This window comes from Jaculus jaculus, chromosome 3 (assembly GCF_020740685.1).
Source record: "Jaculus jaculus isolate mJacJac1 chromosome 3, mJacJac1.mat.Y.cur, whole genome shotgun sequence".
NCBI lineage: Eukaryota > Metazoa > Chordata > Mammalia > Rodentia > Dipodidae > Jaculus > Jaculus jaculus.
This window is the reverse complement of record NC_059104.1, coordinates 179,614,432-179,633,368: the sequence shown is the minus strand read 5'-3', so window position 1 is coordinate 179,633,368 and position 18,937 is coordinate 179,614,432. Positions and strand designations below refer to the sequence as shown.

The 18,937-nt window shown below is 48.0% G+C and overlaps 1 protein-coding gene across 3 annotated transcripts in view; it reads right to left on the bottom strand.

Moving 5' to 3' along the window:
- Tead1 (TEA domain transcription factor 1) overlaps positions 1-18,937 on the bottom strand; it is a 283,371-nt gene that overhangs the window by 143,042 nt on the left and 121,392 nt on the right. The gene's annotated exons all lie outside the window — the stretch shown is intronic.

Here is an 18,937-nt window from a genome sequence, read left to right as displayed (position 1 = left end):
AGGCTGACCAGAAGCTTCCTTAGGAGACCAGAAGTCTACACACAAAGGCCATGTGAGGAGCGTGCCCACAGAAACAGGGAGCACCAGCGGATTGCCATCCATGTGGTCTGTCATCATTGAAGGGCGGTCCCGAGCACCGCCAACGCGGGCGACCCTGCCCCAGCCAGGGGCACCTCACAGCCCCAGTCCCAGCAGGAAGCTCGGAACCTGCAGGTCACCAGGAACCCTGGGTCTCCAAAGACACCATCAGGCAAAAACGCATCTCCGCCAGAGGCCGTGGCCACAGCTTTGCGGCTCTCATGCCGTCCAGGAATCCAAGTGATCTCAGCTCCATTTGTCGGAACAAACCGGAAGCCTTGCTGCTGCGGTTGCCTTCCCGTTGCTGGTACCAAGCACCCAGCCAAAAGCAGCTGATGGAAAGGGTGTGCTTCGGCTCACAGTCTCAGGGGGAAGCTCCACGATGGCAGAGGACAGCATGGCATGAGCAGAGGCTGGATGTCACCTCTGCCACAAGCAGGTGGACAACAGCAGCAGGAGAGTGAGACCTCACTGGTAAATTTAATAATCCTCAAGGTCCACCCTCAACAACACTCCTCTCCTCCAGCAAAGGTCGGCCTCCCAATTACTAGCAGCTGGGGTTCAAGCGTGAGTTAACTGAGGGAGGATCTGGTTCAAACCACATTTGCCACCTTCCCAGGCTAAGCTCTCCCATACAGAACCTGCGCCAGTATTCACATTGTCCCCCACTTCCCAAGCGCCTCACAAAGCTCTCACCAATCCCTCGTCATGGAGGATTAAGATAGCATTTCCTGGGCTGGAGAGATGGCTTAGCGGTTAAGCGCTTGCCTGTGAAGCCTAACGACCCCGGTTCGAGGCTCGGTTCCCCAGGTCCCACGTTAGCCAGATGCACAAGGGGGCGCACGCGTCTGGAGTTCGTTTGCAGAGGCTGGAAGCCCTGGCGCGCCCATTCTCTCTCTCTCCCTCTATCTGTCTTTCTCTCTGTGTCTGTCGCTCTCAAATAAATAAATAGATAAATAAATAATTTTTTTTTTTAAAAAAAGCATTTCCTGCCGGGCATGGTGGTGCATGCCTTTAATCCCAGCACTCGGGACGCAGAGGTAGGAGGACTGCCGTGAGTTCGAGACCACTCTGAGACTCCATAGTGAATTCCAGGTCAGCCTGGGCTGGAGTGAGACCCTACCTCAAAAAACCAAAAAAATTAAAATTAAAATTAAAATTAAAAAAAAAAGCATTTCCAGCCAGGCGTGGTGGCGCCCGCCTTTAATCCCAGCACTTGGGAGGCAGAGGTAGGAGGATCGTCATGAGTTGAAGGCTACCCTGAGACTATATGGTGAATTCCAAGTCAGCCTTGGCTGGAGTGAGACCCTATCTTGAAAAACCAAAAGAAAAAAAAAAAAAAGTGCCTCCATGATTCCATCTCCTCCTCTGCTCTGCTGGAGGAGAGAACTTCCTTCACACCACAGCATTTCCCACAACCAGAAGGGCGGCCAGCCTGCCAGGTACAGGCCAGGAGGGTACATGGCAAAACCCCGTTTCTGGGACGACACTGGAGATGGCCTTTCCCGCCCACACACAGACCTCTCCATGGACCTGCTAGATGCTGAGCCAGTGGCACTGCCATTCTATGCCTGTATAAAGAGAGGCAGGATGGTACAGGATAAGACAGGTAGCACCCCCCAGGGCCTAGTCCTTAGCAAACCCCACAAAGCATTCCCCTACGCCACCTGAACAGGTGAACTCCAGGCACAGGTAACTGTCACAGGGGCCCTGGAGTATAGCTCAGTAGCAGAGCACTTGCCTAGCAGGTGTGGGCTGGGGGCTGGGGGTGGGGATGGGTGAGGAAGGGAAGGGATCTCTCCATGATCTGACAGCGAGAGGGGAAAGGCACCACCTCATCAGTGACAGTCCTGCATGGAATTTCTTGAATGCCTACTACAAGGCCACGTTTGGTTTTTTTTTTTTTTGGGGGGGGGAGCAGTAATGAGTGAGGTCAGCATCCAGACTAACCTCTCCCTGTGGACTGTGGACCAGGAGGGCAAAGAGCTTAACTGTGTGGGGCTCGGAGGGGCATTCAGATGCCTCCAGGCAGAATGAGATGAACGGTGTTGGCACCACTGTGTGCAAGGGGTGGAGAAAGACCCCGGGAAGTCAGGGCCTAGAGTTACCAGCTACCTGGCCCGTGGGGACCGGGACTGGTTTGTGCCAGGGTAGCAGTCGACCTGTCCACAAGCAGGGGTGGAGGCGGCAGCGCTTCAGCAGTGCCACGGGAGGTGCCTCTTCCTTCAGTCGCAGAGTAGCTCTGCACTAGCGTGTCCCTCCTGGGCTCCTCCCCAGGAGAGAGCAGCCTTCTAGAAGGCGAAGAGACAGGGAAGTACCCTTGTTCGCAGCTACTGGAAGTCACCTTGGTAGTAGCCACTCGAAATCGAGTGGTTCATGGGGGGCCCAGCCAGTGGGGGTCAGGACAGGAGTCACTGAGGACGCAGGACTGACCGGGACAGGGTGAAAAGCTTCCTGTTCTCTTCACCTTCTGACCCCAGGTTCCCTCCAGGCCCTAGTTTATGAGCCTGCTGTGACCTGTAATTTCTCCCTCGGTATTGGAGGCCAGTCGCTGACGATTCCCAAGGGAGCCTATTTACGCATAAATCATTAAACTTCACGAGTGCAGCAAGTGATGTGGGAAGAGGGAGGAAGAGCGCATTCAGAAACAAAGGTGGTTTTTCTTCTCATCCTCTCCCCCAAGATTTACTGAGCTTTGTACTGCATTCATTTGGAAAAGGAACCGCTGGTTTTCCTTTCTTTCTTTCTCATCTTGCCCTTTTTCTCAAAGAAGACGTAGTCTTCGAAAAGGCAGTGTGGATAAGCGAGAAATCCAGACTGTGGCTATGCAGGGCTCATCGCAGACAAATGAGGACCACAATCTGAGACCCCGAACAAAGGAAGGAATGCCCCAACCAAAGGGAAGGACCCCGTGTGGCTCTGAGCACCCCCCAGGGCCTAGTCCTTAGCAAACCCCACAAAGCATTCCCCTACGCCACCTGAACAGGTGAACTCCAGGCACAGGTCATGTAACATTCCACAGAGAATTCAGTACCCAGATATGATGCCTTGACATAAAAGCCTTCCTTGGAAAATTGAGCTCACCCTGATTATCAGTTTCCATTTTAAGATACTGGCTCTGTGCTGAGCCCTTCATCTGTGCTTTATGATCTTGCAACACAAGTGCTCTTGCTCAACCCATTTTACAGATGAGAAAACTGAAACTTTAAGAGAAGTAACCCGATCAAGGTCATACAGGGGGCTAAGAAGTGGCTCAACCAGGAACAAAACCCAAAATCATGACTTTGGAACCACTTGGCCTCATGAAACCATGAGCCTATACCATCTCCTACAAAGACCCCTGGGGAGGATGAGTTTCCAAAAGAACTATATTTGGGAATAGGGAGATGGTTCAGTGGCTGAGGGGAGCGGCTGCTTGCTTGCAAAGTCTGCCAGTGGTACAAGGGTCTAACATTTCATTTGTAATGCCAAGAGGCCCTGACACACAGATTTAGATAGATAGATAAATTTATATGTTTGCTGAGAGAAGGAACGCGCACACTAGAAGAGAGACAGACAGGACTAGAGAGATGGCTTAGCAGTTAAAGTGCATGCCTGCAAAGCCTAAGGACCCAGGTTTGATTCTACAGGTCCAATGTAAGCCAGATGCACACGGTGGCATATGCGTTTGGATTTTGTTTGCAGTGGCTGGTGGCCCTGGTGTGCCCATTTTCACTCACTACCTAATAAGTAAATCAATAAATAAAATCTTTTTTAAACAACACAATTATTTTTATTTTTTTTACTTATAATTTGACATTTATAATATTCAATATAACAAATAAAATATTAACAAATACACAAGGAAATCAAATCTATACATATCAATGGAATACATATGATATGTGACCTGTTCATAAGTAGCCTAGTATTTCAATGAGGTTAAATTATCACCTTAGGTGTTTGCCATTGCTTTGTAGTGGACTTTAACATTCTTCTAGGCTTTTTAAAAATTTTTTTCATTGATTAGTTTTGTAATTTTTTTTTAAAGCAGAGAGAATGGGCATGCCAGGACTTCCAGCCCCTGCAAACAGACACCAGATGCCTGTACCTCTTTGTGCATCTAGCTTTACATGGGTACTGGGAATCAAACTTGGGTGGATACGCTCTGCAGCCATGTGCCCTAACCATTGAGCAATCTCTCCAGCCCAGTAGATAAATTTTTAAGGCTGACTTCAACCTCCTAAGAACATAGTTGTACCCAGTGGTAAAGAAACTGTGACATGCTGATCCACAGCATTTTCCTGGGACAAAACTCCTCTTCCCTCAACCATATCAACAGCATACACAAACATTACCGCTTCCAAATACATTTGCAGAAACAGAGAACTTTCACATGTGGGGATGTATCCTAGAAATGAGCGTAACATTTCCTGACTACATTGGTATGCTCAGTATTTTGACATCATGGTATATTTTTTTTCCCAAAACAACATATAATGCAATTTGATGCCCCAGAAAAATTGTGCTATGTTTGATTTTTATTATAACCCATGTATTACTAGTTGCATTTTGTAAATTTCTCCTCCAAACAGCCTCAGGTCTTGGCATAAAGGAGCTAACCTACCAATTCGCTCGATGGTTCAGCAAAACCTGCAATTCTAATGGCAATTTCAAGGTTGCAGGGAATTTACAGCATGTGGCCGCAAACTGAAGAGGAGCAAGTCCCAACCCAACAGGCTTGTGACGGCCTGGTCATCACTGAACTCTGAGACCAGGAAGCTGTTGCACGTGTGGTCTGGAGAGGCCAAAGACTGACCATGAGAGGCAGCTAGGATCGAGATGGGAAGGGAATCGAATAAAAAAAAAATTTTCTTTTGTGGGGGGTGGTTCGAGGTAGGATTTCACTCTAGCCCAGGGTGACCTGGAATTCACTATGTAGTCTCAAGATGGCCTTGAACTCATGGCGATCCTCCTACCTCTGCCTTCCGAGCGCTGGGATTAAAGGCATGCGCCACCATGCCCAATCTTTGAATCCAACATTTGAACCTGGATTCTAAGTTACTATAGAAACATATTTGTCAGATGGGCATAGTGGTGCATGCCTTTAATCCCAGCATTTGGGAGGCAGAGGTAAGGGCTGTGAGTTTGAGGCCACCCTTGGGACTGAGACTACATAGTGAATTCCAGGTCAGCCCGGGATAGTGTGAAACCGTACCATGAAGAAAAACTAAATGAGCAAATAACAAAAAGGTATTTGTCAATGTAAATGGCTTGAAATTTTCTAAATATTTAATTTATTTATTTATTTGCAAGGAGACAGAGAATGAGTGTGCCAAGGACTCTACCTGCCACAAATAAATTCCAGATGCATGTGCCACTGTGCATCTGACTTTATGTGGGTCCTGGGGAATGCAGCCTGGGTTGTTAAGTTTCACAGACAAGCGCCTTAACCACTGAGCCATCTCTCTAGCCCATGAATGCTTACTTAGAAGGTTGCTAAGTTGAATTATAAGTTTAAGTATTTCAACATGTAGGGTTGGAGAGATGGCTTAACAGGCAAGGTGCTTACCTGTGAAACCTAAGAACCCATGTTTAACCCACCAGATGCCATGTAATCCAAACACACAAGGTGACATAAGTACAAGGTCACACGTGAGCACGAGGGGGGGCTCACATGTCTGGGGTTTGATTGCAATGGCTGGAGGCCCTGCGCACCATTCTCTCTCTCTTAAAGGCAGGTGCCACCACAAACAGCCCAAAAAAAAAAAAAAAAAAAAAAGTTAAAAAAAATATTTATTTTTTCAACATGTAGTGTGTGAGCTTCCTGTTTCGCACCTTACACAGGCTCCACAAATATTGGGAGGCAGTTCTGGCCCTGTTCAACTGAACTAATGAGAAGTTCGCACCAGTACTTAATTAAGTCGGGTCTTTAAAAGAGAAAAAGAAAAAGAAAAGCATGGCAAAATCCCGAGTAAAAAGAAAGTTCATAAACTTGCCTAATCAACCCAGAAAAGCAACAAATGAAACTGCAAAACTAACTTGATTTAAATAGATTAATTCCCAACCCCCCAAAGGTACAAGGTGTATCAATCAAGGCTTCAGCAAGTTCTTGTGCCTACTAATCGAATCTTTTGAAGACTGCAACTCAGGTTAGCCTCAGAAACAATCTTCCTGACTCCACTTCTTGTTTTGTTTTGTCAAGGCAGGGTCTCACCCCAGCCAGGCTAACCTGTACACAACTCTACAGTGCAGGCTGGCCTTGAACTCAAGTGAGTAATTCTCCTACCTTGGCCTCCAGACTGCTGAGATTAAAGGCATGCACTTCTGCGCCCTGCCTTACCATGTCTTTCTTTAGTGGGGGGGGAAAAAAGTTAATATTTAATTAATTTATTTATTTATTTGCAAGCAGAGAGAGTGTATGCACGCGTGGGTGTGCCAGATCCTCTGGCCATGGCAAATGAACTCCAGACACATGTGCCACTTTGTGCATCTGGCTTTATGTATGTACTAGGGAATTGAATTCAGGTTGTTTGGCTTTGCGGGCAAATAGCTTAAATGCACAACCACCTCTTCAGCCCCTACATATCTTTCTAAATTTACTGGCATTTGTCTCTCACAGATGACATGACAGAATTTTTATGACTAGAAATTTTGTAAGAAATTCATAGTATTGACAGAGCAAATCACCACTGTATCATAAAGCAGATGTGGCCTCTATCTTTGTCCAACTCTTGAAAAAATACTTTCAATGTTTTCATTTAGAACGGAACCAAAATCTGGCTGCTTTGAAGAAAGAGCCATGTGTAGGGCCCACAGGGTAAACTTAGTTCTTCACCAACACGCACCATGCATACGTCCCAAGACAGCCTTCCTCTCTCGCAGCCTTTCCTAAGCCCAGCCAAATCTCCCCCATCCCTTCCATGACTGTGTGTCACGTGGTTCTTTGCAGTAGGAAGAAGGTGGATTTTCTGAGCGGTCCTAGATGGGAAAGCACCACACTTTCTCAATTCTCTGTAAAATGGAATTTTTTCCCCACTCACCTCACCCTCCGGTGTCCCCAGGTACCTGGTACATACATGGGAGGAAAGACAGGGGTCCCCAACGGCAGGTGTTGATTATGGGGGCGATCCCTCCCCCTCTAGTCTCACAGCCCAACATGACGTCTGTGTCAACAAGGGCCACGTGTCAGAGCTCAGTGTGATTTTACAGTCAAGAACTGCTCGGTCTGTGCTACACCAGGACTTCTGGGCACCGTTATCCCTGCAAAGTACCTTCTTTCCAGGTGACCCCACTCTCCAGCTCAGGCACGTCGAATTCGCTGGTCTGAGTCAGGCGCACATCAGGCACCCTCTCCAAGACTCTGTGTGTTATCTGAACCAGGACACCCTGCAAATGTCAGGCATGGAAGCAGACAGTGCGGACACACCCAGAGGAGGAGAGTCCACTCTGTCACCTGCCCTTACCCTCGGGTCTTACACCAGCTGCAGTTAGATCATGGCCCTTCCAGGCAGCCACTGATGATGTCTATTTTTAACACAGCAGACATGAGTAAATCGTATCAAATGTCTTGTTTACTACATTAACTAGTTTTGTGCTTAACATGCTTTTCCAAGGAAGGGGTGGGGGGAAGCTAGCCTGGAGTGGCTTACAGGTTCTTAGTGAGCCCATACCAGGTCCAGGAAAAGCCAGGCATTTCAGGCCAATGAAAAGTTTCAGGAGTTATATGTTCAAGAACGGGCCACTGAATTTAACTCAAGGCCCCAGTTGCAAGCTCAGAAACACTCTTAAGAATCCTTTAAAAGTATGTGAAGAATATCTCTGTGGTGGCTTGAATGTGAAATGCCACTCATGTCTGCAATTAAGCCTTACACCCAGCCCCCCCCCCACCCCGCTGGCAGAGCCTTTGGGAGGTGGAGCCTTCCTGGAGGAGGGGTGTCACTGGGGGTGGACCTTAAGGTTTATGTTCAACTCCACTGGGTGTTCAGAGCGAGCTCGATCTTGCTCCCCCACCCCCCCCACCCCGTGGCTGATGGACGAAAAGAGTGGGCTGCAAGTTCCGCCAATGCACCTCCCGCCACGATGTGAAGCCTCCTGTGAGCCGAAACAAACCCTTTCTCCCATAAGCTGCTTCCGGCCGGCTGTTTTGTCACTGCAATGAGAAGTTAACTGCTACAAATCCACACACCTGGGAGGCAGAGGCAGGAGGATTATTGTATTCAGGCCTGTCTGGGATACATAATAGGTTCTAAACCAGTCTGAGTTGTACAGGGGAACTCATGGATAGATGCATGAGTGGGTGGAAGGATGGCGGGAAAGAAAAAACATTAAAAGCAAGGCCTTTGCATGCTAATTTTTTAAAAATATTTTTTGGTTTATTTCTATTTATTTATTTGAGCGTGACAAAGAGACAAAGAGGCAGATAGAAAGAGAATGGGCACGCCAGGGCTTCCAGCCTCTGCAAACAAACTCCAGACCCGTGCGCCCCCTTGTGCATGTGGCTAACGTGGGTCCTGGGGAATCGAGCCTCGAAACGGGGTCCTTAGGCTTCCCAGGCAAGCGCTTAACCGCTAAGCCATCTCTCCAGCCCCGCGTGCTAATGTTTTGAAGAAAATGTTTGTTTTAGTTGTAAAGTCCTGACGTGTGTACTTAACAGGATATTCTACTCTTGGATTTGAGTTATCTGGCCGTGACACCTGTTGCTCCATCAATCAACGGTCTGACTTGATCTGGATGGCGAGGTGGGTGTCCCCTTCCTCCTTCGTTGCTCCATGTGTGCTTTTCCTGAAGCTGCAAGCTTGGCCAAGCCTTTCCCAATAGAGGAGAATTGCTCTTTGGTCAAGGGTGTAACAGAGGCCCACTCCACTGTTAAAACCGCCCACTGCTCTGAAGGACATTATACTCTTATCACAGGACCCAAGGAAGGCTCACAGCATACCTGGGGTTCATGATTCCTCCACTGTGTTTTTTTTTTTTTATTTATTAAGTTGTATTTATTTGGGAGTTGGGGGGTAGGGTGGGGGGGAGGGAGAGAAGGGGTGCTCCAGGGCCTCCAGCCGCTGCAAACGAACTCCAGATGCATGTGCCACCTTGTGCATCTGGCTAATGTGGGTCCTGGGGAACCGAACCAGGGTCCTTTGGCTTGGCAGGTAAGTGCCTTAACCACTAAGCCATCCCTGTAGTCCTCCTCCACTGTCTTCTATCCAGCCATCTTGACAAAGGTCTAGAGCACACTGCAGTCTGTTATACACAAAACCAACTACCAATGCCCCATGCCGCTGCTGACTAGAAGAGTCCGTGATGCAAATCAGAATTCCACACTGGTGGACAGCCATGACTTTGACTCCTCAGGACACCAGCTCCCCACTGACAACAGAGCCAGTTGCAATGTTGCAACAAGCAGCACAGGAGACCCCACTCCAAGACGACCGTTCTGGGTGTGCGCACTCAGGTGCCATTCAGGAAACAGCAACAGCCTCCTTCCCTCACATCCTGTCTTAGTGGATGGATTTAGAGCTCCTAAAAGACACAGCGCTGGGCCACACACCCTTCACTCAACAAAAGCCAAGAAAATTATTATAATCTTGTGGCTGATTGAAACGCCACCGTTCCCCTTCCTATGTCCCCTGAAGTTGCTGGTTCTCACACGTGACGTGACATAAGCCATGTGACAGGTAAAGGAGGGACTCCTTCCTCATTAGGACACAGGACAAAGCAGCTCTAATTTGCCCGCAGACTTCTAATCCATCACCCGAGGGCCTCCAGAAATGCCAAGATCCTCGGGGAAAGTGAAATTTCCTCGAATGTTCGGCGGCTGAGAACACCTGAGGTTTCGAGATGAGTTAAATGGAAATCTACTGCAAACTGGGAATATTAACGAGCCAGGAAAAACCACACAGGGAAGGGGGGGGTGGTCCTTACAATTCACAGACAGGTGGGGAGAAGAGTGGTCTTCTATCAAACAGAAAAACATAGGTGGAAATGTCACGCATGTGTAAAACTTTTGTTTTCCCTGAATTCAGCTCCCAGGACGCCCTGGTGGGGAGAAGGCTGCTTTCCGTGGTGGGCTCCTTTTCTCTTCCGCCTTGACAATTCACTTCCCCAACAGGCACGGCGCCAACTCAAATGAGACTCAGAGCAGTGAAAAGCCCTTCAGGTAAACAGTGTGATAAGCTAAACTGAAAAACTAGACAATGTTTTTGGACTATGAGGTAGTTGCCATGGAGACAGTTGCTAATTAACTGCTTTCAACCAGGAGAACAAAGGGCTCGGGGCAGGCAGGCCCGGCGTCTCGGCGTGAGCAGCGCTGCGAGCCGCTCATATCTGGAATACCTGAGACCCGGCTGGGTCGGCGACATGCCTGGAGAAATGACAGAAGTGTGTTTTCTTCATCTTGACCTGGATAAACACTGCCTGGCCACCAGACCCTTTCAGAGACGCGAGCGGCACGGTGCCCTGCGTAGATTCACTGGGCACCACCAAGCCAAGGCACTTTCCTAACCAACATGCTCCTCCCTGTCCGGAGACACAAACATGGAGGAAGGGTCTGAATGAAATGAAGGGGTGGAGAGAGAAACTTTGGGGATGGGGTAGGGTTCAAACCTAGGGTCTTAGGTACATAAATGCTGAACATGTGCTTTACCACTGTGCTACACCAAGCAGACAAAAGCATAAATATAAAAGTATCATTTTTAAATGGAAGATTTTGCTTTTCTTGCTTCATTTAACAAAATAAATACCCATCGATTCGAAAGGAAGAGTTAAATCTCTCCCTGTCTGGGATTCATATTCCTGATGTAAAAACACTTCCCTCAACAGGTCTCAAAAACCAACAATAAAACACACGAGCACTCCTTATTTCCTGACCCTAACACTGTGCACACTCAGTAAATGATGACAAAACTTCAATTATAATTGATGTGCCTTCTCACAGGCCGTTTTCTCCCCATCACCACCGTGTCCACTGGACTGGTTCAGCCATGCTCTCGTCTCTGGAGGTTACATGGGTTCTGAGATGGACTCAGGGTAAAGGGTTAGGCTTCCACGTGAACCAGAGGTCTGTACCCCTTCACAAATATTAAAACCGACAGAAGTCTGGACACGGGGGGGGGGGGGATTACCAAATCTAAACCCTGCTAAAAAAACAGCGGTTCTTGAGCGAACTCTACGTCCTTCCTAGCTACCCACATGCCTATTTCAGGTGACACTAAAAATTTCCTCTTTTAAGTACATGGCAAACTCAACAAAGCTATTGTGTGATAAGCACTGCCCTCCTAGAACACATCAAATGCCCTTTTTATTCCTAAGAATCACAGATAAATGCAGCCCATGAACAACAGCCTTTGTGACTGGGGCCACAATCTGGATCAGGCATGTTATGATTCTCAGAGAATACAACAAACAGGACTGTCAGCTGGATTCTTGGAAACTCAGCACACAGGTATCTTCGGGAAAGCCCAATGGTCTTTTGGCCTGGCTGGTATCGATCTCAGGGCAGGGGCTCTGGGAGCAGACATGCCCGGTCACACCCAGAGTCTCAAGCCACTAAGCTTGTAACACTGTGACCCCTGTGAGCTCCATTTTCCCCCCTGCAAGGCAAGCATACTTACCAATAAGCCTGTTTCAGAGAATTACGGAGCTAATTCAGTGAATGAGTGATTGCTATAGTGCCCGCCATGTGAAGTATTCAATATCACAGCCATTAGTACAGCAACCGTGTGCTGACTGCTTTAAAAAGGGATGGAACTGCTGGAGGTTCTAGTGTGTCCTCTTTCTCATGAAGAGAGGACAGGGGATAGCCTGGAGTGCGATCCCCTCCACCCCACCAAGTACGCACCCTCCACACTCTCCTTATAGACTTTGGTTTGTTTTGGTTTGGTTTTGGTTTTTCGAGGTAGGGTCTCACTGTGGCCCAGGCTGACCTGAAATTCACTATGTAGTCTCAGGCTGGCCTTGAACTCAGGCTTCTGTATAGACCTTAAACACCCATCACCACGGGCAGACAGCATGACGGGCTTTCATTATGGTGAACATTGCCGGGACTGGGCCCAATGGTGAGACTCAGACCCAGTGGTGGATAGAAACTCAGTCCTTGCTTTGAAGCAAAGAGTTAAATTCTTGTTTTGCAGAAGGTAGCTTTTTAATAAGGCTTTCAGTTCAAGCTCCCTCCCTTCCTCCTTCCCTCTCTCACAGTCTGCCTGGGTTTTATGGGCCAGTGCCAAAGGGCATTTCACCTCTTCTCATTTCAATCTATTTCCTTTGCTTCTTCCAGGCTGTGTTTCCAACACTGTCCGTCCTTCCATCCACTTATCCACAACCTCAACAGAATTTATCACTCACTAGTACTATGCCAAACGTGGTAAGCTAATGCTGAGAACACACACACACAAAATATATGCCTAATCCCATTTACAGGACTTCAAAGGCCAGTGAGTTACCATATAAATAAAACAGAAATTGATGACACAAACCTTGTGCAAAGAAAAGCCCACATGGGGGATGGGGGGCAAGAAAAAGAAAGATGTCATACATGGTTCGGGGAGGGGAGGGGAGGGGAGGGGAGGGGAGGGGAGGGGAGGGGAGGGGAGGGGAGGGGAGGGGAGGGGAGGGGAGGGGAGGGGAGGGGAGGGGAGGGGGCAAGGAGGGGAGAGGGGCAAGGGAACGGGAGGAGGAAAGGAAAAGGGGAGGGAAAAGGGGGAGGGAAGGGGAGGGGAGAGGGAGGGGAGGAAACGAAACTCCACTTCTTACCAGGGCTGCTGGGCTAAGTGACATAGTTCCTAAAAAAGTAACTGTAGGGGCTGGAGAGATGGCTTAGCGGGTTAAGCACTTGCCTGTAAAGCCTAAGGGCATCGCTTCAAGTCTTGATCCCCCAGGAACCACGTAAGCTAGATGCACAAGGGGGCACATGTGTCGGGAGTTGCAGTGGCAGGAGACCCTGGCGTACCCATTCTCACTATCTATCTGCCTCTTTCTCTCTGTGCCTGTCACTCTCAAATAAATAAATAAAAATAAACCAAAAGAAATTTTGTTTAAAAAAGCAACTGTAAAGTGTAGGAATTGGGCTGGAGAGATGGCTTAGCGGTTAAGCGCTTGCCTGTGAAGCCTAAGGACCCCGGTTCGAGGCTCGGTTCCCCAGGTCCCACGTTAGCCAGATGCACAAGGGGGCGCACGCGTCTGGAGTTCGTTTGCAGAGGCTGGAAGCCCTGGCGCGCCCATTCTCTCTCTATCTGTCTTTCTCTCTGTGTCTGTCGCTCTCAAATAAATAAATAAATAAATAAATAAATAAATAAATAAAATTTTTAAAAAAAGTGTAGGAATTGTGTGATTTTGAAAGTAATATTAAAACACTGGCACACATTAAAACACATGGGTGTACACACACACACACACACACACACACACACACAAATCTGTCGCCAACTCTGGAGGGAGACAAGGCTATAGCCAGGACCCAGACTCTGGGTATGAGGGCGCACACCTGAAACTCCAGAGCGCAGGAAGCAGAGGCAGGAGGGTCAGTAGCTCCAGGCCAACCTGAGCTGGCTAAGGAGAGAGGAAGCACACAGAATGGCTTACAGAGAGAGGGGAAAAGCCCTGGATATCTACTTGGGAATGACAGACATTTAGATGTCTGAATTATTAATGCCAAGGCCAAGAAAGATGGAGATCAAAAGTCTTAAGATTACTTTTAATTGCCTCGAATTAGAATCTGTAAAATTAAATAATGAGTGCCCACTGCTCAGGTTCTTGTGAAATTTAAATGTGAAATTTTACAAAGCACATTTCAAGTCTGAAAGGCGTGTGGTTTAAGTGAGGTTCCACGGCGTGATGGTTAGCACTATGGCCTCTGAAAGACAGGGTGGTACGCAATAATCGATCACCATTTCTCACTCTCCACATCAACTCCCTCTGGTTTTAAACTCCAATCAGAGTCTGTGACGACAGAAGCCCAGAAGGACATAATGACACCTGAGTGACGGACAGACACCACTGGTCCGAGCTCTGATGTTCCTACTCCAACATGGTTCCAGCAAACTGAATGACAGGCTTGTGTTTTGGCTTGTTTACTGCTTATTTGGTTGATTCAGATGAAGAAGGGAGGAGGGGAAAAAACACAAAATAACTAACTAAGCTTTGATGAGTACTTCTCTCCTAAGTGGGTCAGCATCACCAGAGACACTGGATAGTAAATCACCTTATGCACAGCTCCATTTACGGAGACAAGCATTCAGGATCTCACAGCAGTTGAACAAAAGATGCCGAACGGGGCTGCTTTTACGCCAAACTCAACTGTAAGTCCATGGTGTTTCTTCCTTTAGTAATCACACGTGAGAACTTTGCTCTTGGCACACACATCACACAGCATTCTTGGTTTACTTGTTTAAATAAATATACCCACCAAGCGTTCCAATTCCCCTCATGCATTTCTTTGACCTTAAAGCCCCGAGTTTCTAACATGTGCCAACAAGTGCCTTCCAGCTGGAGGGGGAGGGATCTAATTCTAGCCTTTGAAGAAGGCAGTTGAACCCCACTCGAGGCGTGACTTTGGAGAGTGAGGGAAACAGAAATCAGGTGATGTGTTAAAAATGGAGATAATGGCTTAACACATAAAACAGTTGCCTAAAAAGCCAAAGGACCAAGGTTCAATTCCCCAGTACCCACATAAGCCAGATGCATAAGGTGGCGCATGTGTCTGGAGTTCCTTTGTAATGGCTGGAGGCCCTGGAATGCTCATTTTATCTGTCTTTTCCTCTTCTTTTCCACCATGGCCCCCTCTTTCTCTCTCCCAAATACATAAATAACAATTTTAAATAGAGATAAGTGGTCTAAAAAGATGGCTCAATGGTTAAGGTGCTTCCTTGCACAGTCTGACAGCCCGTATTCAATTCCCCAGTACCCAGGTAAAGCCAGATGCACAAAATAGCGAATGTGCCTGAAGTTCATTTGCAGCAGCAAGAGGCTCGGGCTTGACTCCTTCCACCCTACTTCTTGCGAGAGAGAGAGAGGGGTGGGTGTGTGTGTGTGTGTGTGTGTGTGTGTGTGTGTGTGTGTGTGCGCGCGCGCGCGCGTATAATAATAAGCCAGGCATGGTTGCACGTCTCTAATCCCAGCATGTGGGGGGCAAACGGAGAGGACCACCACAAGTCCACAGCCAACCTTAAACTATACAACAAATTCCAGGTCAGCCTGGGTTACAGTGAGACTACCCGCGGGCAGACCTTAATGAGCTGGAGACATGCCTCAGCAGTTAAGGTTGCCTGAGAAGCTTAAGGACCCGAGTTCTATTCCCCAGAACCCACATGGTGGGATGGCTTATGTGCCAATCCCAGAGTGTAGGTACAGGAGACAAGCACAAAACAGCAGAAAGACCAGTGGCTGGCGCTGAGGCCCTGGATATTAATACATCGCTCACCTATCTAATAAAAAGGTTTTCACTGGGGCTGGAGAGATGGCTTAGCGGTTAAGCGCTTGCCTGTGAAGCCTAAGGACCCCGGTTCGAGGCTCGGTTCCCCAGGTCCCACGCTAGCCAGATGCACAAGGGGGCGCACGCGTCTGGAGTTCGTTTGCAGAGGCTGGAAGCCCTGGCGCGCCCATTCTCTCTCTCCCTCTATCTGTCCTTCTCTCTGTGTCTGTCACTCTCAAATAAATAAATAAAAATTTAAAAAAAAAACTTTAAAAAAAAAGGTTTTCACTGAATTTTAGTTTAGCTTCTATTGCAAGGATACACATACCAGAAGATTCTCCAGTTATTAGACCATGGGGATGTGGGTGGTGGAATCATGAGGACAAAAATGAACACAAGAAAGATGTCTCAAAGATGGGCCTAGTGGGGGGGTGCACCCTATAATACCAACAATCAGGAGGCTGAGTGATGCAGGAGGATTTGCCATGAATTTGAGACCAGCCTGGGCTTCAGAATAAGTCCCAGTCCAGCAAAGATACATGGCAAGACCCTGTCTCAGAAGTCAGAGGAGGAGGAGGAGTCAAGGATTAACCATACTTCCCACAGGGCTCACTGAGTGGGGCTAACCAGGATGTTTCAAAGATAAGAGGCTTTGAACAGAGGTAGGTGTGCAGGACATGGTGCTGAGAGATAGAGACAGGAATTCAAGGCCATCCTCTACAACGCAGGGAGTATGATGGGATCTGTGACATCAAAAGGGACCCAAGAAACCATCCTGTAGCATGCAGGCTTCCGCTGATGGAAAAGCCAGCTTCCAGTCACTGTAGCTCACGAGTCAACGTCCTGTGTGCCCACGAAGTCCTCTGTCCTGCCAACGACTTCCTTGTGGCCCAATGTGGTTCCAAGGCTCCCGCCCCAACCCCCAAGTGGCACATTTCAGTCTCATTTCATATTCAGAGGTAGATCTCATACCCAATGATGTATTTCAGAGGCTAGGCCATGTTTCTTTCGAATGTAAGTCAACAAGTCCTAAGTGCTAGCTGGCCCCGGGCTGCCCTGAGGAGCCTCTTGGAAGGAACATCCTGCCTCCGTGGATGGTGGGTGAGTTCGGAACCCACCTGACAGCTGTTAAGGCGTGAAAACAGAAGAAAGCTACAGAGTGCTTTTCTTTGTTCTAAAAGACTACCTTTTCTGAATACCCCCTCTACCCCTCCCTAACACACACACACACACACACACACACACACACACACACACACACACAGAGCTTCCTGTGCCCTGTGAAAGTGACAGAGGGACTCAGCAGGGGGCACCCGCCAGGACAGACAGAGGTGGTTCTCACTGGGCATCTGAAGACTGGGCAGCCTGTAAGCGCGCACCGCCTCGGCCAAGCCCCCGCGCGCTGGGCCGGGCTAAGGCTTTTGTCGTAGTGAAGCTTCCTGAGCAAATCCACGACACAACTGGGGGGCAGGAATGCACACCCCTGTCAGGTGCTTTGTCAACTTTAGTGACAAAATCAGCTGGGGACCTTGATGGAAGGGCTGACACTTGACACAGTTAATCGACTCCACATTTCCAAAAAGCCCCCGGGCATGCTGATGATACCTCTCCTAGACAACCAAAGCTGGAGGAGGAAGCGGGCCTCGGCAAGGGGACTCCGACAGGCTGGACTGACCCCGGGTCACAATCTTGTCCCCGGCTGCAGTGTATTCATACATGAGCCAAGTGTCGCAGAGCCACAGAAGCAGCTATGTTCCGTCATGAGTGGGTACCGTCGACCCCAACTGTATGTACCCCAGGGCCAGGAGATTCCAATGGGGAGCCTGGAAGAGCAGATGGAAAGACTCAGGCGCCCTCCTGGAGAGACATAATGAGCACCAGGGTCTGAGGGAGGATTCCAAGGCCTAAACTAAATGTGCAGGGCACTCCAAGCTGTCTACCTTGATCACACAGCCATCCACACAGAAGTGCAGAGTGTGTGTGTGTGCGTGTGTGTGTGTGTGTGTGTGTGTGTGAAGAAAGATCAGAAATGTAAGCCAAATTAACCATCAGTTTCTCACTATCAAAGCAGCATAATTTACAAATTAAATAAATACCCAACAGGGATCATGGCCAGGGAAAATGACCACTTGTATTACTTTTTGAGTGAAGTGGACACTGGCCCTTCAGCAATATTATCAAAGTTCCTAAAGAAAGTATTCTTACACACTTCAACTCTGTAGTTCTGCTTTTTGGACTTGGTCCTAAAGAAATAATCAAGGATATTGCCCAAGGGTATTCACTGCAGCTACTTGTGGAAAGGAGGACAGCTTTAATGGCTCAAAAATACGCAAGGAGGGCTGGAGAGATGGCTTGGCGGTTAGGCACTTGCCTGTGAAGCCGAAGGACCCCGGTTTGAGGCTCGGCTTGAGTCCCCAGGACCCACCTTAGCCAGATGCACAAGGGGACGCACACATCTGGAATTCGTTTGCAGTGGCTGGAGGCCCTGGTGTGCCCATTCTCTCTCCCTCTCTCTATCTGCCTCTTTGTCTGTCGCTCTCAAATAAATTAAAAAAAAAAATAGGCAACAAGTTAAAGTATGTTGAAATATACATAAGCATATGTATCTATACACATCTTGACATGAATGTCTAGACATATCTTAAATAATTCAAGAGATTTTTCAGTGAGCTACAAATACGTAAGTGATAATCTCAACGTTCAATGTTATAAAAAAAGGTTTACAGAGCTAGGCATGGTGGTGCACACCTTTAATCCCAGCACTTGGGAGGCAGAGGTAAGAAGATCACCATGAGTTCAAGGCCACCCTGAGACTACACAGTGAATTCCAGGTCAGCCTGGGGAAGAGTGAGACCCTACCTCGAAAAAACAAAAAACAGGTTTATAGGCACAGAGAAAAGTGGCATACAAAACTATATTTAAATTATATTAACCTGATTAGGGTGGAGAGATGGCTTAGCAGTCAAGGTGCTTGGCTGCGAAGCCTAAGAACCCAGGTTTGATTCCCCAGGACTGACGTAAGGCAGATGCACAAGGTGGCACATGTGTCTGGAGCTCATAGGCACGGCAGAAGGCCCTGGTGTGCCCATTCTCTCTTCCTTCCACCCCTCCCTGTCTCTCAAATAAATAATAAAAGAAAATTAATTGGACTGGCCTGCAGACAGTACGCCACTCTCCTCACAGAGTAACTAAATCAACTTTTCCCTCTGTTGCATGATCAACTACACCCCCCACACACACACACACGCACGCACACGCACACACACACGCACGCACACGCACATTCAATTAATAGCCAAGTGATAGGAATTGGATTTATTTTTTATCCTTTTCAATCTTTTAATGTTATGACCTAAAGAGAAACAACAAATGATTACCTATACACACACACTGTATATAATTTAGAAATGTCACATTACAATGCTCACCAGGAATTAATTATCTGTACCTAAGATAACAGCACTCACACTGCCTGCT